Genomic DNA, 19,608 nt, shown 5'->3' with positions numbered 1-19,608 from the left:
GTCCAGCTCGCTTGCACCTTTGCATTTAATTGCATTATAATCATAACCTTAAACTGCAAGCTTCACCCTTGTTGGTGTTAGACTGGTGGCAGCTGATAAAACCCGTTTGCTCTACTGACGTCTAACCCCTGGTTAGCTCAGTTGGTAGAGCGCTCCACCATAATGGAGAGGTTTCGGGTTCGATACCCGGACCAGGCGGATTTTTTCGGTCGCGCACCGGTCACCTAGCTGTGTTTGGAGATTTGTGTTTGTCCTTTGTCCCCCTTGTTCCCCTTCTCCAGGGATTAATTTTCATCATTCTTGTCCAGCTCGCTTGCACCTTTGATTTAATTGCATCATAATCATAACCTTAAACTGCAAGCTTCACCCTTGTTGGTGTTAGACTGGTGGCAGCTGATAAAACCCGTTTGCTCCACTGACGTCTAACCCCTGGTTAGCTCAGTTGGTAGAGCGCTCCACCTATAATGGAGAGGTTTCGGGTTCGATACCCGGACCAGGCGGATTTTTTCGGTCGCGCACCGGTCACCTAGCTGTGTTTGGAAATTTGTGTTTGTCCTTTGTCCCCCTTGTTCCCCTTCTCCAGGGATTAATTTTCATCATTCTTGTCAGCTCGCTTGCACCTTTGCATTTAATTGCATTATAATCATAACCTTAAACTGCAAGCTTCACCCTTGTTGGTGTTAGACTGGTGGCAGCTGATAAAACCCGTTTGCTCTACTGACGTCTAACCCTGATTAGCTCAGTTGGTAGAGCGCTCCACCTATAATGGAGAGGTCCCGGGTTCGATACCCGGACCAGGCGGATTTTTTCGGTCGCGCACCGGTCACCTAGCTGTGTTTGGAGATTTGTGTTTGTCCTTTGTCCCTCTTGTTCCCCTTCTCCAGGGATTAATTTTCATCATTCTTGTCCAGCTCGCTTGCACCTTTGTATTTAATTGCATCATAATCATAACCTTAAACTGCAAGTTTCACCCTTGTTGGTGTTAGACTGGTGGCAGCTGATAAAACCCGTTTGCTCTACTGACGTCTAACCCCTGGTTAGCTCAGTTGGTAGAGCGCTCCACCTATAATGGAGAGGTTTCGGGTTCGATACCCGGACCAGGCTGATTTTTTCGGTCTCGCACCGGTCACCTAGCTGTGTTTGGAGATTTGTGTTTGTCCTTTGTCCCCCTTGTTCCCCTTCTCCAGGGATTAATTTTCATCATTCTTGTCCAGCTCGCTTGCACCATTGCATTTAATTGCATTATAATCATAACCTTAAACTGCAAGCTTCACCCTTGTTGGTGTTAGACTGGTGGCAGCTGATAAAATCCGTTTGCTCTACTGACGTCTAACCCCTGGTTAGCTCAGTTGGCAGAGCGCTCCACCTATAATGGAGAGGTTTCGGGTTCGATACCCGGACCAGGCGGATTTTTTCGGTCGCGCACCGGTCACCTAGCTGTGTTTGGAGATTTGTGCTTGTCCTTTGTCCCCCTTGTTCCCCTTCTCCAGGGATTAATTTTCATCATTCTTGTCCAGCTCGCTTGCACCTTTGCATATAATTGCATTATAATCATAACCTTAAACTGCAAGCTTCACCCTTGTTGGTGTTAGACTGGTGGCAGCTGATAAAACCCGTTTGCTCTACTGACGTCTAACCCTGGTTAGTTCAGTTGGTAGAGCGCTCCACCTATAATGGAGAGGTTTCGGGTTCGATACCCGGACCAGGCGGATTTTTTCGGTCGCGCACCGGTCACCTAGCTGTGTTTGGAGATTTGTGTTTGTCCTTTGTCCCCCTTGTTCCCCTTCTCCAGGGATTAATTTTCATCATTCTTGTCCAGCTCGCTTGCACCTTTGCATTTAATTGCATTATAATCATAACCTTAAACTGCAAGCTTCACCCTTGTTGGTGTTAGACTGGTGGCAGCTGATAAAACCCGTTTGCTCTACTGACGTCTAACCCTGGTTAGCTCAGTTGGTAGAGCGCTCCACCTATAATGGAGAGGTCCCGGGTTCGATACCCGGACCAGGCGGATTTTTTCGGTCGCGCACCGGTCACCTAGCTGTGTTTGGAGATTTGTGTTTGTCCTTTGTCCCTCTTGTTCCCCTTCTCCAGGGATTAATTTTCATCATTCTTGTCCAGCTCGCTTGCACCTTTGCATTTAATTGCATCATAATCATAACCTTAAACTGCAAGCTTCACCCTTGTTGGTGTTAGACTGGTGGCAGCTGATAAAACCCGTTTGCTCTACTGACGTCTAACCCCTGGTTAGCTCAGTTGGTAGAGCGCTCCACCTATAATGGAGAGGTTTCGGGTTCGATACCCGGACCAGGCTGATTTTTTCGGTCGCGCACCGGTCACCTAGCTGTGTTTGGAGATTTGTGTTTGTCCTTTGTCCCCCTTGTTCCCCTTCTCCAGGGATTAATTTTCATCATTCTTGTCCAGCTCGCTTGCACCTTTGCATTTATTTGCATCATAATCATAACCTTAAACTGCAAGCTTCACCCTTGTTGGTGTTAGACTGGTGGCAGCTGATAAAACCCGTTTGCTCTACTGACGTCTAACCCCTGGTTAGCTCAGTTGGTAGAGCGCTCCACCTATAATGGAGAGGTTTCGGGTTCGATACCCGGACCAGGCGGATTTTTTCGGTCGCGCACCGCTCACCTAGCTGTGTTTGGAGATTTGTGTTTGTCCTTTGTCCCCCTTGTTCCCCTTCTCCAGGGATTAATTTTTATCATTCTTGTCCAGCTCGCTTGCACCTTTGCATTTAATTGCATTATAATCATAACCTTAAACTGCAAGCTTCACCCTTGTTGGTGTTAGACTGGTGGCAGCTGATAAAACCCGTTTGCTCTACTGACGTCTAACCCCTGGTTAGCTCAGTTGGTAGAGCGCTCCACCTATAATGGAGAGGTTTCGGGTTCGATACCCGGACCAGGCGGATTTTTTCGGTCGCGCACCGGTCACCTAGCTGTGTTTGGAGATTTGTGTTTGTCCTTTGTCCCCCTTGTTCCCCTTGTCCAGGGATTAATTTTCATCATTCTTGTCCAGCTCGCTTGCACCTTTGCATTTAATTGCATTAAAATCATAACCTTAAACTGCAAGCTTCACCCTTGTTGGTGTTAGACTGGTGGCAGCTGATAAAACCCGTTTGCTCTACTGACGTCTAACCCTGGTTAGCTCAGTTGGTAGAGCGCTCCACCTATAATGGAGAGGTCCCGGGTTCGATACCCGGACAAGGCGGATTTTTTCGGTCGCGCACCGGTCACCTAGCTGTGTTTGGAGATTTGTGTTTGTCCTTTGTCCCTCTTGTTCCCCTTCTCCAGGGATTAATTTTCATCATTCTTGTCCAGCTCGCTTGCACCTTTGCATTTAATTGCATCATAATCATAACCTTAAACTGCAAGCTTCACCCTTGTTGGTGTTAGACTGGTGGCAGCTGATAAAACCCGTTTGCTCTACTGACGTCTAACCCCTGGTTAGCTCAGTTGGTAGAGCGCTCCACCTATAATGGAGAGGTTTCGGGTTCGATACCCGGACCAGGCGGATTTTTTCGGTCGCGCACCGGTCACCTAGCTGTGTTTGGAGATTTGTGTTTGTCCTTTGTCCCCCTTGTTCCCCTTCTCCAGGGATTAATTTTCATCATTCTTGTCCAGCTCGCTTGCACCTTTGCATTTAATTGCATTATAATCATAACCTTAAACTGCAAGCTTCACCCTTGTTGGTGTTAGACTGGTGGCAGCTGATAAAACCCGTTTGCTCTACTGACGTCTAACCCCTGGTTAGCTCAGTTGGTAGAGCGCTCCACCATAATGGAGAGGTTTCGGGTTCGATACCCGGACCAGGTGGATTTTTTCGGTCGCGCACCGGTCACCTAGCTGTGTTTGGAGATTTGTGTTTGTCCTTTGTCCCGCTTGTTCCCCTTCTCCAGGGATTAATTTTCATCATTCTTGTCCAGCTCGCTTGCACCTTTGCATTTAATTGCATTATAATCATAACCTTAAACTGCAAGCTTCACCCTTGTTGGTGTTAGACTGGTGGCAGCTGATAAAATCCGTTTGCTCTACTGACGTCTAAGCCCTGGTTAGCTCAGTTGGTAGAGCGCTCCACCTATAATGGAGAGGTTTCGGGTTCGATACCCGGACCAGGCGGATTTTTTCGGTCGCGCACCGGTCAACTAGCTGTGTTTGGAGATTTGTGTTTGTCCTTTGTTCCTCTTGTTCCCCTTCTCCAGAAATTAATTTTCATCATTCTTGTCAAGCTCGCTTGCACCTTTGCATTTAATTGCATTATAATCATAACCTTAAACTGCAAGCTTCACCCTTGTTGGTGTTAGACTGGTGGCAGCTGATAAAACCCGTTTGCTCTACTGACGTCTAACCCTGGTTAGCTCAGTTGGTAGAGCGCTCCACCTATAATGGAGAGGTCCCGGGTTCGATACCCGGACCAGGCGGATTTTTTCGGTCGCGCACCGGTCACTTAGCTGTGTTTGGAGATTTGTGTTTGTCCTTTGTCCCTCTTGTTCCCCTTCTCCAGGGATTAATTTTCATCATTCTTGTCCAGCTCGCTTGCACCTTTGCATTTAATTGCATCATAATCATAACCTTAAACTGCAAGCTTCACCCTTGTTGGTCTTAGACTGGTGGCAGCTGATAAAACCCGTTTGCTCTACTGACGTCTAACCCCTGGTTAGCTCAGTTGGTAGAGCGCTCCACCTATAATGGAGAGGTTTCGGGTTCGATACCCGGACCAGGCGGATTTTTTCGGTCGCGCACCGGTCACCTAGCTGTGTTTGGAGATTTGTGTTTGTCCTTTGTCCCCCTTGTTCCCCTTCTCCAGGGATTAATTTTCATCATTCTTGTCCAGCTCGCTTGCACCTTTGCATTTATTTGCATCATAATCATAACCTTAAACTGCAAGCTTCACCCTTGTTGGTGTTAGACTAGTGGCAGCTGATAAAACCCGTTTGCTCTACTGACGTCTAACCCCTGGTTAGCTCAGTTGGTAGAGCGCTCCACCTATAATGGAGAGGTTTCGGGTTCGATACCCGGACCAGGCGGATTTTTTTGGTCGCGCACCGGTCACCTAGCGGTGTTTGGAGATTTGTGTTTGTCCTTTGTCCCCCTTGTTCCCCTTCTCCAGGGATTAATTTTCATCATTCTTGTCCAGCTCGCTTGCACCTTTGCATTTAATTGCATTACAATCATAACCTTAAACTGCCAGCTTCACCCTTGTTGGTGTTAGACTGGTGGCAGCTGATAAAACCCGTTTGCTCTACTGACGTCTAACCCCTGGTTAGCTCAGTTGGTAGAGCGCTCCACCTATAATGGAGAGGTTTCGGGTTCGATACCCGGACCAGGCGGATTTTTTCGGTCGCGCACCGGTCACCTAGCTGTGTTTGGAGATTTGTGTTTGTCCTTTATCCCCCTTGTTCCCCTTGTCCAGGGATTAATTTTCATCATTCTTGTCCAGCTCGCTTGCACCTTTGCATTTAATTGCATTATAATCATAACCTTAAACTGCAAGCTTCACCCTTGTTGGTGTTAGACTGGTGGCAGCTGATAAAACCCGTTTGCTCTACTGACGTCTAACCCTGGTTAGCTCAGTTAGTAGAGCGCTCCACCTATAATGGAGAGGTCCCGGGTTCGATACCCGGACCAGGCGGATTTTTTCGGTCGCGCACCGGTCACCTAGCTGTGTTTGGAGATTTGTGTTTGTCCTTTGTCCCTCTTGTTCCCCTTCTCCAGGGATTAATTTTCATCATTCTTGTCCAGCTCGCTTGCACCTTTGCATTTAATTGCATCATAATCATAACCTTAAACTGCAAGCTTCACCCTTGTTGGTGTTAGACTGGTGGCAGCTGATAAAACCCGTTTGCTCTACTGACGTCTAACCCCTGGTTAGCTCAGTTGGTAGAGCGCTCCACCTATAATGGAGAGGTTTCGGGTTCGATACCCGGACCAGGCGGATTTTTTCGGTCGCGCACCGGTCACCTAGCTGTGTTTGGAGATTTGTGCTTGTCCTTTGTCCCCCTTGTTCCCCTTCTCCAGGGATTAATTTTCATCATTCTTGTCAGCTCGCTTGCAACTTTGCATTTAATTGCATCATAATCATAACCTTAAACTGCAAGCTTCACCCTTGTTGGTGTTAGACTGGTGGCAGCTGATAAAACCCGTTTGCTCTACTGACGTCTAACCCTGATTAGCTCAGTTGGTAGAGCGCTCCACCTATAATGGAGAGGTCCCGGGTTCGATACCCGGACCAGGCGGATTTTTTCGGTCGCGCACCGGTCACCTAGCTGTGTTTGGAGATTTGTGTTTGTCCTTTGTCCCTCTTGTTCCCCTTCTCCAGGGATTAATTTTCATTATTCTTGTCCAGCTCGCTTGCACCTTTGCATTTAATTGCATCATAATCATAACCTTAAACTGCAAGCTTCACCCTTGTTGGTGTGAGACTGGTGGCAGCTGATAAAACCCGTTTGCTCTACTGACGTCTAACCCCTCGTTAGCTCAGTTGCTAGAGCGCTCCACCTATAATGGAGAGGTTTCGGGTTCGATACCCGGACCAGGCGGATTTTTTCGGTCGCGCACCGGTCACCTAGCTGTGTTTGGAGATTTGTGTTTGTCCTTTGTCCCCCTTGTTCCCCTTCTCCAGGGATTAATTTTCATCATTCTTGTCCAGCTCGCTTGCACCTTTGCATTTAATTGCATTATAATCATAACCTTAAACTGCAAGCTTCACCCTTGTTGGTGCTAGACTGGTGGCAGCTGATAAAACCCGTTTGCTCTACTGACGTCTAACCCGTGGTTAGTTCAGTTGGTAGAGCGCTCCACCTATAATGGAGAGGTCCCGGGTTCGATACCCGGACCAGGCGGATTTTTGCGGTCGCGCACCGGTCACCTAGCTGTGTTTGGAGATTTGTGTTTGTCCTTTGTCCCTCTTGTTCCCCTTCTCCAGGGATTAATTTTCATCATTCTTGTCCAGCTCGCTTGCACCTTTGCATTTAATGGCATCATAATCATAACCTTAAACTGCAAGCTTCACCCTTGTTGGTGTTAGACTGGTGGCAGCTGATAAAACCCGTTTGCTCTACTGACGTCTAACCCCTGGTTAGCTCAGTTGGTAGAGCGCTCCACCTATAATGGAGAGGTTTCGGGTTCGATACCCGGACCAGGCGGATTTTTTCGGTCGCGCACCGGTCACCTAGCTGTGTTTGGAGATTTGTGCTTGTCCTTTGTCCCCCTTGTTCCCCTTCTCCAGGGATTAATTTTCATCATTCTTGTCAGCTCGCTTGCAACTTTGCATTTAATTGCATCATAATCATAACCTTAAACTGCAAGCTTCACCCTTGTTGGTGTTAGACTGGTGGCAGCTGATAAAACCCGTTTGCTCTACTGACGTCTAACCCTGATTAGCTCAGTTGGTAGAGCGCTCCACCTATAATGGAGAGGTCCCGGGTTCGATACCCGGACCAGGCGGATTTTTTCGGTCGCGCACCGGTTACCTAGCTGTGTTTGGAGATTTGTGTTTGTCCTTTGTCCCTCTTGTTCCCCTTCTCCAGGGATTAATTTTCATTATTCTTGTCCAGCTCGCTTGCACCTTTGCATTTAATTGCATCATAATCATAACCTTAAACTGCAAGCTTCACCCTTGTTGGTGTTAGACCGGTGGCAGCTGATAAAACCCGTTTGCTCTACTGACGTCTAACCCCTCGTTAGGTCAGTTGCTAGGGCGCTCCACCTATAATGGAGAGGTTTCGGGTTCGATACCCGGACCAGGCGGATTTTTTCGGTCGCGCACCGGTCACCTAGCTGTGTTTGGAGATTTGTGTTTGTCCTTTGTCCCCCTTGTTCCCCTTCTCCAGGGATTAATTTTCATCATTCTTGTCCAGCTCGCTTGCACCTTTGCATTTAATTGCATTATAATCATAACCTTAAACTGCAAGCTTCACCCTTGTTGGTGCTAGACTGGTGGCAGCTGATAAAACCCGTTTGCTCTACTGACGTCTAACCCTGATTAGCTCAGTTGGTAGAGCGCTCCACCTATAATGGAGAGGTCCCGGGTTCGATACCCGGACCAGGCGGATTTTTTCGGTCGCGCACCGGTCACCTAGCTGTGTTTGGAGATTTGTGTTTGTCCTTTGTCCCTCTTGTTCCCCTTCTCCAGGGATTAATTTTCATCATTCTTGTCCAGCTCGCTTGCACCTTTGCATTTAATTGCATCATAATCATAACCTTAAACTGCAAGCTTCACCCTTGTTGGTGTTAGACTGGTGGCAGCTGATAAAACCCGTTTGCTCTACTGATGTCTAACCCCTGGTTAGCTCAGTTGGTAGAGCGCTCCACCATAATGGAGAGGTTTCGGGTTCGATACCCGGACCAGGCGGATTTTTTCGGTCGGGCACCGGTCACCTAGCTGTGTTTGGAGATTTGTGTTTGTCCTTTGTCCCCCTTGTTCCCCTTCTCCAGGGATTAATTTTCATCATTCTTGTCCAGCTCGCTTGCACCTTTGCATTTAATTGCATCATAATCATAACCTTAAACTGCAAGCTTCACCCTTGTTGGTGTTAGACTGGTGGCAGCTGATAAAACCCGTTTGCTCTACTGACGTCTAACCCTGGTTAGCTCAGTTGGTAGAGCGCTCCACCTATAATGGAGAGGTCCCGGGTTCGATACCCGGACCAGGCGGATTTTTTCGGTCGCGCACCGGTCACCTAGCTGTGTTTGGAGACTTGTGTTTGTCCTTTGTCCCCCTTATTCCCCTTCTCCAGGGATTAATTTTCATCATTCTTGTCAGCTCGCTTGCACCTTTGCATTTAATTGCATTATAATCATAACCTTAAACTGCAAGCTTCACCCTTGTTGGTGTTAAACTGGTGGCAGCTGATAAAACCCGTTTGCTCTACTGACGTCTAACCCTGATTAGCTCAGTTGGTAGAGCGCTCCACCTATAATGGAGAGGTCCCGGGTTCGATACCCGGACCAGGCGCATTTTTTCGGTCGCGCACCGGTCACCTAGCTGTGTTTGGAGATTTGTGTTTGTCCTTTGTCCCTCTTGTTCCCCTTCTCCAGGGGTTAATTTTCATCATTCTTGTCCAGCTCGCTTGCACCTTTGCATTTAATTGCACCATAATCATAACCTTAAACTGCAAGCTTCACCCTTGTTGGTGTTAGACTGGTGGCAGCTGATAAAACCCGTTTGCTCTACTGACGTCTAACCCCTGGTTAGCTCAGTTGGTAGAGCGCTCCACCTATAATGGAGAGGTTTCGGGTTCGATACCCGGACCAGGCGGATTTTTTCGGTCGCGCAACGGTCACCTAGCTGTGTTTGGAGATTTGTGTTTGTCCTTTGTCCCTCTTGTTCCCCTTCTCCAGGGATTAATTTTCATCATTCTTGTCCAGCTCGCTTGCACCTTTGCATTTAATTGCATTATAATCATAACCTTAAACTGCAAGCTTCACCCTTGTTGGTGTTAGACTGGTGGCAGCTGATAAAATCCGTTTGCTCTACTGACGTCTAACCCCTGGTTAGCTCAGTTGGTAGAGCGCTCCACCTATAATGGAGAGGTTTCGGGTTCGATACCCGGACCAGGCGGATTTTTTCGGTCGCGCACCGGTCACCTAGCTGTGTTTGGAGATTTGTGTTTGTCCTTTGTCCCCCTTGTTCCCCTTCTCCAGGGATTAATTTTCATCATTCTTGTCCAGCTCGCTTGCACCTTTGCATATAATTGCATTATAATCATAACCTTAAACTGCAAGCTTCACCCTTGTTGGTGTTAGACTGGTGGCAGCTGATAAAACCCGTTTGCTCTACTGACGTCTAACCCTGGTTAGTTCAGTTGGTAGAACGCTCCACCTATAATGGAGAGGTTTCGGGTTCGATACCCGGACCAGGCGGATTTTTTCGGTCGCGCACCGGTCACCTAGCTGTGTTTGGAGATTTGTGTTTGTCCTTTGTCCCCCTTGTTCCCCTTCTCCAGGGATTAATTTTCATCATTCTTGTCCAGCTCGCTTGCACCTTTGCATTTAATTGCATTATAATCATAACCTTATACTGCAAGCTTCACCCTTGTTGGTGTTAGACTGGTGGCAGCTGATAAAACCCGTTTGCTCTAATGACGTCTAACCCTGGTTAGCTCAGTTGATAGAGCGCTCCACCTATAATGGAGAGGTCCCGGGTTCGATACCCGGACCAGGCGGATTTTTTCGGTCGCGCACCGGTCACCTAGCTGTGTTTGGAGATTTGTGTTTGTCCTTTGTCCCTCTTGTTCCCCTTCTCCAGGGATTAATTTTCATCATTCTTGTCCAGCTCGCTTGCACCTTTGCATTTAATTGCATCATAATCATAACCTTAAACTGCAAGCTTCACCCTTGTTGGTGTTAGACTGGTGGCAGCTGATAAAACCCGTTTGCTCTACTGACGTCTAACCATTGGTTAGCTCAGTTGGTAGAGCGCTCCACCTATAATGGAGAGGTTTCGGGTTCGATACCCGGACCAGGCGGATTTTTTCGGTCGCGCACCGGTCACCTAGCTGTGTTTGGAGATTTGTGTTTGTCCTTTGTCCCCCTTGTTCCCCTTCTCCAGGGATTAATTTTCATCATTCTTGTCCAGCTCGCTTGCACCTTTGCATTTATTTGCATCATAATCAAAACCTTAAACTGCAATCTTCACCCTTGTTGGTGTTAGACTGGTGGCAGCTGATAAAACCCGTTTGCTCTACTGACGTCTAACCCCTGGTTAGCTCAGTTGGTAGAGCGCTCCACCTATAATGGAGAGGTTTCGGGTTCGATACCCGGACCAGGCGGATTTTTTCGGTCGCGCACCGGTCACCTAGCTGTGTTTGGAGATTTGTGTTTGTCCTTTGTCCCCCTTGTTCCCCTTCTCCAGGGATTAATTTTCATCATTCTTGTCCAGCTCGCTTGCACCTTTGCATTTAATTGCATTATAATCATAACCTTAAACTGCAAGCTTCACCCTTGTTGGTGTTAGACTGGTGGCAGCTGATAAAACCCGTTTGCTCTACTGACGTCTAACCCTGGTTAGCTCAGTTGGTAGAGCGCTCCGCCTATAATGGAGAGGTCCCGGGTTCGATACCCGGACCAGGCGGATTTTTTCGGTCGCGCACCGGTCACCTAGCTGTGTTTGGAGATTTGTGTTTGTCCTTTGTCCCTCTTGTTCCCCTTCTCCAGGGATTAATTTTCATCATTCTTGTCCAGCTCGCTTGCACCTTTGCATTTAATTGCATCATAATCATAACCTTAAACTGCAAGCTTCACCCTTGTTGGTGTTAGACTGGTGGCAGCTGATAAAACCCGTTTGCTCTACTGACGTCTAACCCCTGGTTAGCTCAGTTGGTAGAGCGCTCCACCTATAATGGAGAGGTTTCGGGTTCGATACCCGGACCAGGCGGATTTTTTTCGGTCGCGCACCGGTCACCTAGCTGTGTTTGGAGATTTGTGTTTGTCCTTTGTCCCCCTTGTTCCCCTTCTCCAGGGATTAATTTTCATCATTCTTGTCCAGCTCGCTTGCACCTTTGCAATTATTTGCATCATAATCATAACCTTAAACTGCAAGCTTCACCCTTGTTGGTGTTAGACTGGTGGCAGCTGATAAAACCCGTTTGCTCTACTGACGTCTAACCCCTGGTTAGCTCAGTTGGTAGAGCGCTCCACCTATAATGGAGAGGTTTCGGGTTCGATACCCGGACCAGGCGGATTTTTTCGGTCGCGCACCGGTCACCTAGCTGTGTTTGGAGATTTGTGTTTGTCCTTTGTCCCTCTTGTTCCCCTTCTCCAGGGGTTAATTTTCATCATTCTTGTCCAGCTCGCTTGCACCTTTGCATTTAATTGCATCATAATCATAACCTTAAACTGCAAGCTTCACCCTTGTTGGTGTTAGACTGGTGGCAGCTGATAAAACCCGTTTGCTCTACTGACGTCTAACCCCTGGTTAGCTCAGTTGGTAGAGCGCTCCACCTATAATGGAGAGGTTTCGGGTTCGATACCCGGACCAGGCGGATTTTTTCGGTCGCGCACCGGTCACCTAGCTGTGTTTGGAGATTTGTGTTTGTCCTTTGTCCCCCTTGTTCCCCTTCTCCAGGGATTAATTTTCATCATTCTTGTCCAGCTCGCTTGCACCTTTGCATTTAATTGCATTATAATCATAACCTTAAACTGCAAGCTTCACCCTTGTTGGTGTTAGACTGGTGGCAGGTGATAAAATCCGTTTGCTCTACTGAAGTCTAACCCCTGGTTAGCTCAGTTGGTAGAGCGCTCCACCTATAATGGAGAGGTTTCGGGTTCGATACCCGGACCAGGCGGATTTTTTCGGTCGCGCACCGGTCACCTAGCTGTGTTTGGAGATTTGTGTTTGTCCTTTGTCCCCCTTGTTCCCCTTCTCCAGGGATTAATTTTCATCATTCTTGTCCAGCTCGCTTGCACCTTTGCATATAATTGCATTATAATCATAACCTTAAACTGCAAGCTTCACCCTTGTTGGTGTTAGACTGGTGGCAGCTGATAAAACCCGTTTGCTCTACTGACGTCTTACCCTGGTTAGTTCAGTTGGTAGAGCGCTCCACCTATAATGGAGGGGTTTCGGGTTCGATACCCGGACCAGGCGGATTTTTTCGGTCGCGCACCGGTCACCTAGCTGTGTTTGGAGATTTGTGTTTGTCCTTTGTCCCCCTTGTTCCCCTTCTCCAGGGATTAATTTTCATCATTCTTGTCCAGCTCGCTTGCACCTTTGCATTTAATTGCATCATAATCATAACCTTATACTGCAAGCTTCACCCTTGTTGGTGTTAGACTGGTGGCAGCTGATAAAACCCGTTTGCTCTACTGACGTCTAACCCTGGTTAGCTCAGTTGGTAGAGCGCTCCACCTATAATGGAGAGGTTTCGGGTTCGATACCCGGACCAGGCGGATTTTTTCGGTCGCGCACCGGTCACCTAGCTGTGTTTGGAGATTTGTGTTTGTCCTTTGTCCCCCTTGTTCCCCTTCTCCAGGGATTAATTTTCATCATTCTTGTCCAGCTCGCTTGCACCTTTGCATTTAATTGCATTATAATCATAACCTTAAACTGCAAGCTTCACCCTTGTTGGTGTTAGACTGGTGGCAGCTGATAAAACCCGTTTGCTCTACTGACGTCTAACCCTGGTTAGCTCAGTTGGTAGAGCGCTCCGCCTATAATGGAGAGGTCCCGGGTTCGATACCCGGACCAGGCGGATTTTTTCGGTCGCGCACCGGTCACCTAGCTGTGTTTGGAGATTTGTGTTTGTCCTTTGTCCCTCTTGTTCCCCTTCTCCAGGGATTAATTTTCATCATTCTTGTCCAGCTCGCTTGCACCTTTGCATTTAATTGCATCATAATCATAACCTTAAACTGCAAGCTTCACCCTTGTTGGTGTTAGACTGGTGGCAGCTGATAAAACCCGTTTGCTCTACTGACGTCTAACCCCTGTTTAGCTCAGTTGGTAGAGCGCTCCACCTATAATGGAGAGGTTTCGGGTTCGATACCCGGACCAGGCGGATTTTTTTCGGTCGCGCACCGGTCACCTAGCTGTGTTTGGAGATTTGTGTTTGTCCTTTGTCCCCCTTGTTCCCCTTCTCCAGGGATTAATTTTCATCATTCTTGTCCAGCTCGCTTGCACCTTTGCAATTATTTGCATCATAATCATAACCTTAAACTGCAAGCTTCACCCTTGTTGGTGTTAGACTGGTGGCAGCTGATAAAACCCGTTTGCTCTACTGACGTCTAACCCCTGGTTAGCTCAGTTGGTAGAGCGCTCCACCTATAATGGAGAGGTTTCGGGTTCGATACCCGGACCAGGCGGATTTTTTCGGTCGCGCACCGCTCACCTAGCTGTGTTTGGAGATTTGTGTTTGTCCTTTGTCCCTCTTGTTCCCCTTCTCCAGGGGTTAATTTTCATCATTCTTGTCCAGCTCGCTTGCACCTTTGCATTTAATTGCATCATAATCATAACCTTAAACTGCAAGCTTCACCCTTGTTGGTGTTAGACTGGTGGCAGCTGATAAAACCCGTTTGCTCTACTGACGTCTAACCCCTGGTTAGCTCAGTTGGTAGAGCGCTCCACCTATAATGGAGAGGTTTCGGGTTCGATACCCGGACCAGGCGGATTTTTTCGGTCGCGCACCGGTCACCTAGCTGTGTTTGGAGATTTGTGTTTGTCCTTTGTCCCCCTTGTTCCCCTTCTCCAGGGATTAATTTTCATCATTCTTGTCCAGCTCGCTTGCACCTTTGCATTTAATTGCATTATAATCATAACCTTAAACTGCAAGCTTCACCCTTGTTGGTGTTAGACTGGTGGCAGCTGATAAAATCCGTTTGCTCTACTGACGTCTAACCCCTGGTTAGCTCAGTTGGTAGAGCGCTCCACCTATAATGGAGAGGTTTCGGGTTCGATACCCGGACCAGGCGGATTTTTTCGGTCGCGCACCGGTCACCTAGCTGTGTTTGGAGATTTGTGTTTGTCCTTTGTCCCCCTTGTTCCCCTTCTCCAGGGATTAATTTTCATCATTCTTGTCCAGCTCGCTTGCACCTTTGCATATAATTGCATTATAATCATAACCTTAAACTGCAAGCTTCACCCTTGTTGGTATTAGACTGGTGGCAGCTGATAAAACCCGTTTGCTCTACTGACGTCTTACCCTGGTTAGTTCAGTTGGTAGAGCGCTCCACCTATAATGGAGAGGTTTCGGGTTTGATACCCGGACCAGGCGGATTTTTTCGGTCGCGCACCGGTCACCTAGCTGTGTTTGGAGATTTGTGTTTGTCCTTTGTCCCCCTTGTTCCCCTTCTCCAGGGATTAACTTTCATCATTCTTGTCCAGCTCGCTTGCACCTTTGCATTTAATTGCATTATAATCATAACCTTAAACTGCAAGCTTCACCCTTGTTGGTGTTAAACTGGTGGCAGCTGATAAAACCCGTTTGCTCTACTGACGTCTAACCCTGGTTAGCTCAGTTGGTAGAGCGCTCCGCCTATAATGGAGAGGTCCCGGGTTCGATACCCGGACCAGGCGGATTTTTTCGGTCGCGCACCGGTCACCTAGCTGTGTTTGGAGATTTGTGTTTGTCCTTTGTCCCTCTTGTTCCCCTTCTCCAGGGATTAATTTTCATCATTCTTGTCCAGCTCGCTTGCACCTTTGCATATAATTGCATTATAATCATAACCTTAAACTGCAAGCTTCACCCTTGTTGGTGTTAGACTGGTGGCAGCTGATAAAACCCGTTTGCTCTACTGACGTCTAACCCTGGTTAGTTCAGTTGGTAGAGCGCTCCACCTATAATGGAGAGGTTTCGGGTTCGATACCCGGACCAGGCGGATTTTTTCGGTCGCGCACCGGTCACCTAGCTGTGTTTGGAGATTTGTGTTTGTCCTTTGTCCCCCTTGTTCCCCTTCTCCAGGGATTAATTTTCATCATTCTTGTCCAGCTCGCTTGCACCTTTGCATTTAATTGCATTATAATCATAACCTTATACTGCAAGCTTCACCCTTGTTGGTGTTAGACTGGTGGCAGCTGATAAAACCCGTTTGCTCTACTGACGTCTAACCCTGGTTAGCTCAGTTGGTAGAGCGCTCCACCTATAATGGAGAGGTCCCGGGTTCGATACCCGAACCAGGCGGATTTTTTCGGTCGCGCACCGGTCACCTAGCTGTGTTTGGAGATTTGTGTTTGTCCTTTGTCCCTCTTGTTCCCCTTCTCCAGGGATTAATTTTCATCATTCTTGTCCAGCTCGCTTGCACCTTTGCATTTAATTGCATCATAATCATAACCTTAAACTGCAAGCTTCACCCTTGTTGGTGTTAGACTGGTGGCAGCTGATAAAACCCGTTTGCTCTACTGACGTCTAACCATTGGTTAGCTCAGTTGGTAGAGCGCTCCACCTATACTGGAGAGGTTTCGGGTTCGATACCCGGACCAGGCGGATTTTTTCGGTCGCGCACCGGTCACCTAGCTGTGTTTGGAGATTTGTGTTTGTCCTTTGTCCCCCTTGTTCCCCTTCTCCAGGGATTAATTTTCATCATTCTTGTCCAGCTCGCTTGCACCTTTGCATTTATTTGCATCATAATCATAACCTTAAACTTCAAGCTTCACCCTTGTTGGTGTTAGACTGGTGGCAGCTGATAAAACCCGTTTGCTCTACTGACGTCTAACCCCTGGTTAGCTCAGTTGGTAGAGCGCTCCACCTATAATGGAGAGGTTTCGGGTTCGATACCCGGACCAGGCGGATTTTTTCGGTCGCGCACCGGTCACCTAGCTGTGTTTGGAGATTTGTGTTTGTCCTTTGTCCCCCTTGTTCCCCTTCTCCAGGGATTAATTTTCATCATTCTTGTCCAGCTCGCTTGCACCTTTGCATTTAATTGCATTATAATCATAACCTTAAACTGCAAGCTTCACCCTTGTTGGTGTTAGACTGGTGGCAGCTGATAAAACCCGTTTGCTCTACTGACGTCTAACCCTGGTTAGCTCAGTTGGTAGAGCGCTCCGCCTATAATGGAGAGGTCCCGGGTTCGATACCCGGACCAGGCGGATTTTTTCGGTCGCGCACCGGTCACCTAGCTGTGTTTGGAGATTTGTGTTTGTCCTTTGTCCCTCTTGTTCCCCTTCTCCAGGGATTAATTTTCATCATTCTTGTCCAGCTCGCTTGCACCTTTGCATTTAATTGCATCATAATCATAACCTTAAACTGCAAGCTTCACCCTTGTTGGTGTTAGACTGGTGGCAGCTGATAAAACCCGTTTGCTCTACTGACGTCTAACCCCTGGTTAGCTCAGTTGGTAGAGCGCTCCACCTATAATGGAGAGGTTTCGGGTTCGATACCCGGACCAGGCGGATTTTTTTCGGTCGCGCACCGGTCACCTAGCTGTGTTTGGAGATTTGTGTTTGTCCTTTGTCCCCCTTGTTCCCCTTCTCCAGGGATTAATTTTCATCATTCTTGTCCAGCTCGCTTGCACCTTTGCAATTATTTGCATCATAATCATAACCTTAAACTGCAAGCTTCACCCTTGTTGGTGTTAGACTGGTGGCAGCTGATAAAACCCGTTTGCTCTACTGACGTCTAACCCCTGGTTAGCTCAGTTGGTAGAGCGCTCCACCTATAATGGAGAGGTTTCGGGTTCGATACCCGGACCAGGCGGATTTTTTCGGTCGCGCACCGGTCACCTAGCTGTGTTTGGAGATTTGTGTTTGTCCTTTGTCCCTCTTGTTCCCCTTCTCCAGGGGTTAATTTTCATCATTCTTGTCCAGCTCGCTTGCACCTTTGCATTTAATTGCATCATAATCATAACCTTAAACTGCAAGCTTCACCCTTGTTGGTGTTAGACTGGTGGCAGCTGATAAAACCCGTTTGCTCTACTGACGTCTAACCCCTGGTTAGCTCAGTTGGTAGAGCGCTCCACCTATAATGGAGAGGTTTCGGGTTCGATACCCGGACCAGGCGGATTTTTTCGGTCGCGCACCGGTCACCTAGCTGTGTTTGGAGATTTGTGTTTGTCCTTTGTCCCCCTTGTTCCCCTTCTCCAGGGATTAATTTTCATCATTCTTGTCCAGCTCGCTTGCACCTTTGCATTTAATTGCATTATAATCATAACCTTAAACTGCAAGCTTCACCCTTGTTGGTGTTAGACTGGTGGCAGCTGATAAAATCCGTTTGCTCTACTGACGTCTAACCCCTGGTTAGCTCAGTTGGTAGAGCGCTCCACCTATAATGGAGAGGTTTCGGGTTCGATACCCGGACCAGGCGGATTTTTTCGGTCGCGCACCGGTCACCTAGCTGTGTTTGGAGATTTGTGTTTGTCCTTTGTCCCCCTTGTTCCCCTTCTCCAGGGATTAATTTTCATCATTCTTGTCCAGCTCGCTTGCACCTTTGCATATAATTGCATTATAATCATAACCTTAAACTGCAAGCTTCACCCTTGTTGGTGTTAGACTGGTGGCAGCTGATAAAACCCGTTTGCTCTACTGACGTCTTACCCTGGTTAGTTCAGTTGGTAGAGCGCTCCACCTATAATGGAGAGGTTTCGGGTTTGATACCCGGACCAGGCGGATTTTTTCGGTCGCGCACCGGTCACCTAGCTGTGTTTGGAGATTTGTGTTTGTCCTTTGTCCCCCTTGTTCCCCTTCTCCAGGGATTAACTTTCATCATTCTTGTCCAGCTCGCTTGCACCTTTGCATTTAATTGCATCATAATCATAACCTTAAACTGCAAGCTTCACCCTTGTTGGTGTTAGACTGGTGGCAGCTGATAAAACCCGTTTGCTCTACTGATGTCTAACCCCTAGTTAGCTCAGTTGGTAGAGCGCTCCACCTATAATGGAGAGGTTTCGAGTTCGATACCCGGAGCAGGCGGATTTTTTTCGGTCGCGCACCGGTCACCTAGCTGTGTTTGGAGATTTGTGTTTGTCCTTTGTCCGCCTTGTTCCCCTTCTCCAGGGATTAATTTTCATCATTCTTGTCCAGCTCGCTTGCACCTTTGCAATTATTTGCATCATAATCATAACCTTAAACTGCAAGCTTCACCCTTGTTGGTGTTAGACTGGTGGCAGCTGATAAAACCCGTTTGCTCTACTGACGTCTAACCCCTGGTTAGCTCAGTTGGTAGAGCGCTCCACCTATAATGGAGAGGTTTCGGGTTCGATACCCGGACCAGGCGGATTTTTTCGGTCGCGCACCGGTCACCTAGCTGTGTTTGGAGATTTGTGTTTGTCCTTTGTCCCTCTTGTTCCCCTTCTCCAGGGGTTAATTTTCATCATTCTTGTCCAGCTCGCTTGCACCTTTGCATTTAATTGCATCATAATCATAACCTTAAACTGCAAGCTTCACCCTTGTTGGTGTTAGACTGGTGGCAGCTGATAAAACCCGTTTGCTCTACTGACGTCTAACCCCTGGTTAGCTCAGTTGGTAGAGCGCTCCACCTATAATAGAGAGGTTTCGGGTTCGATACCCGGACCAGGCGGATTTTTTCGGTCGCGCACCGGTCACCTAGCTGTGTTTGGCGATTTGTGTTTGTCCTTTGTCCCCCTTGTTCCCCTTCTCCAGGGATTAATTTTCATCATTCTTGTCCAGCTCGCTTGCACCTTTGCATTTAATTGCATTATAATCATAACCTTAAACTGCAAGCTTCACCCTTGTTGGTGTTAGACTGGTGGCAGCTGATAAAATCCGTTTGCTCTACTGACGTCTAACCCCTGGTTAGCTCAGTTGGTAGAGCGCTCCACCTATAATGGAGAGGTTTCGGGTTCGATACCCGGACCAGGCGGATTTTTTCGGTCGCGCACCGGTCACCTAGCTGTGTTTGGAGATTTGTGTTTGTCCTTTGTCCCCCTTGTTCCCCTTCTCCAGGGATTAATTTTCATCATTCTTGTCCAGCTCGCTTGCACCTTTGCATATAATTGCATTATAATCATAACCTTAAACTGCAAGCTTCACCCTTGTTGGTGTTAGACTGGTGGCAGCTGATAAAACCCGTTTGCTCTACTGACGTCTAACCCTGGTTAGTTCAGTTGGTAGAGCGCTCCACCTATAATGGAGAGGTTTCGGGTTCGATACCCGGACCAGGCGGATTTTTTCGGTCGCGCACCGGTCACCTAGCTGTGTTTGGAGATT

At 47.8% G+C, this 19,608-nt stretch overlaps 22 non-coding genes across 22 annotated transcripts; all 22 read left to right on the top strand.

Annotated features, from left to right (window-relative positions):
- Positions 1 to 728: 728 nt before the first annotated feature.
- Trnai-uau lies at positions 729 to 801 on the top strand. Its single transcript has one exon. It is a non-coding gene; the product is annotated as a tRNA-Ile (tRNA).
- A 1,137-nt stretch (positions 802 to 1,938) lies between these two features.
- On the top strand, positions 1,939 to 2,011 carry Trnai-uau. The gene has a single exon. It is a non-coding gene; the product is annotated as a tRNA-Ile (tRNA).
- Positions 2,012 to 3,148: 1,137 nt separating this feature from the next.
- Positions 3,149 to 3,222, top strand: Trnai-uau. The gene has a single exon. It is a non-coding gene; the product is annotated as a tRNA-Ile (tRNA).
- Positions 3,223 to 4,056: 834 nt separating this feature from the next.
- Trnai-uau lies at positions 4,057 to 4,130 on the top strand. The gene has a single exon. It is a non-coding gene; the product is annotated as a tRNA-Ile (tRNA).
- Positions 4,131 to 4,359: 229 nt separating this feature from the next.
- Positions 4,360 to 4,432, top strand: Trnai-uau. The gene has a single exon. It is a non-coding gene; the product is annotated as a tRNA-Ile (tRNA).
- A 1,138-nt stretch (positions 4,433 to 5,570) lies between these two features.
- On the top strand, positions 5,571 to 5,643 carry Trnai-uau. The gene has a single exon. It is a non-coding gene; the product is annotated as a tRNA-Ile (tRNA).
- Positions 5,644 to 6,174: 531 nt separating this feature from the next.
- Trnai-uau lies at positions 6,175 to 6,247 on the top strand. The gene has a single exon. It is a non-coding gene; the product is annotated as a tRNA-Ile (tRNA).
- A 1,137-nt stretch (positions 6,248 to 7,384) lies between these two features.
- On the top strand, positions 7,385 to 7,457 carry Trnai-uau. The gene has a single exon. It is a non-coding gene; the product is annotated as a tRNA-Ile (tRNA).
- A 532-nt stretch (positions 7,458 to 7,989) lies between these two features.
- On the top strand, positions 7,990 to 8,062 carry Trnai-uau. The gene has a single exon. It is a non-coding gene; the product is annotated as a tRNA-Ile (tRNA).
- A 531-nt stretch (positions 8,063 to 8,593) lies between these two features.
- Positions 8,594 to 8,666, top strand: Trnai-uau. Its single transcript has one exon. It is a non-coding gene; the product is annotated as a tRNA-Ile (tRNA).
- A 228-nt stretch (positions 8,667 to 8,894) lies between these two features.
- Positions 8,895 to 8,967, top strand: Trnai-uau. Its single transcript has one exon. It is a non-coding gene; the product is annotated as a tRNA-Ile (tRNA).
- Positions 8,968 to 10,104: 1,137 nt separating this feature from the next.
- Positions 10,105 to 10,177, top strand: Trnai-uau. The gene has a single exon. It is a non-coding gene; the product is annotated as a tRNA-Ile (tRNA).
- An 835-nt stretch (positions 10,178 to 11,012) lies between these two features.
- Positions 11,013 to 11,085, top strand: Trnai-uau. The gene has a single exon. It is a non-coding gene; the product is annotated as a tRNA-Ile (tRNA).
- Positions 11,086 to 13,131: 2,046 nt separating this feature from the next.
- Trnai-uau lies at positions 13,132 to 13,204 on the top strand. Its single transcript has one exon. It is a non-coding gene; the product is annotated as a tRNA-Ile (tRNA).
- A 1,744-nt stretch (positions 13,205 to 14,948) lies between these two features.
- Trnai-uau lies at positions 14,949 to 15,021 on the top strand. Its single transcript has one exon. It is a non-coding gene; the product is annotated as a tRNA-Ile (tRNA).
- Positions 15,022 to 15,552: 531 nt separating this feature from the next.
- On the top strand, positions 15,553 to 15,625 carry Trnai-uau. The gene has a single exon. It is a non-coding gene; the product is annotated as a tRNA-Ile (tRNA).
- An 835-nt stretch (positions 15,626 to 16,460) lies between these two features.
- Trnai-uau lies at positions 16,461 to 16,533 on the top strand. The gene has a single exon. It is a non-coding gene; the product is annotated as a tRNA-Ile (tRNA).
- Positions 16,534 to 17,067: 534 nt separating this feature from the next.
- Positions 17,068 to 17,140, top strand: Trnai-uau. Its single transcript has one exon. It is a non-coding gene; the product is annotated as a tRNA-Ile (tRNA).
- Positions 17,141 to 17,370: 230 nt separating this feature from the next.
- On the top strand, positions 17,371 to 17,443 carry Trnai-uau. Its single transcript has one exon. It is a non-coding gene; the product is annotated as a tRNA-Ile (tRNA).
- A 230-nt stretch (positions 17,444 to 17,673) lies between these two features.
- Positions 17,674 to 17,746, top strand: Trnai-uau. The gene has a single exon. It is a non-coding gene; the product is annotated as a tRNA-Ile (tRNA).
- An 836-nt stretch (positions 17,747 to 18,582) lies between these two features.
- Trnai-uau lies at positions 18,583 to 18,655 on the top strand. Its single transcript has one exon. It is a non-coding gene; the product is annotated as a tRNA-Ile (tRNA).
- Positions 18,656 to 19,188: 533 nt separating this feature from the next.
- On the top strand, positions 19,189 to 19,261 carry Trnai-uau. The gene has a single exon. It is a non-coding gene; the product is annotated as a tRNA-Ile (tRNA).
- Positions 19,262 to 19,608: the final 347 nt, after the last annotated feature.

Source organism: Ixodes scapularis, unplaced genomic scaffold (genome assembly GCF_016920785.2).
Source record: "Ixodes scapularis isolate PalLabHiFi unplaced genomic scaffold, ASM1692078v2 PGA_scaffold2__306_contigs__length_199485367, whole genome shotgun sequence".
NCBI lineage: Eukaryota > Metazoa > Arthropoda > Arachnida > Ixodida > Ixodidae > Ixodes > Ixodes scapularis.
This window is presented reverse-complemented; position numbering and strand designations above follow the sequence as displayed.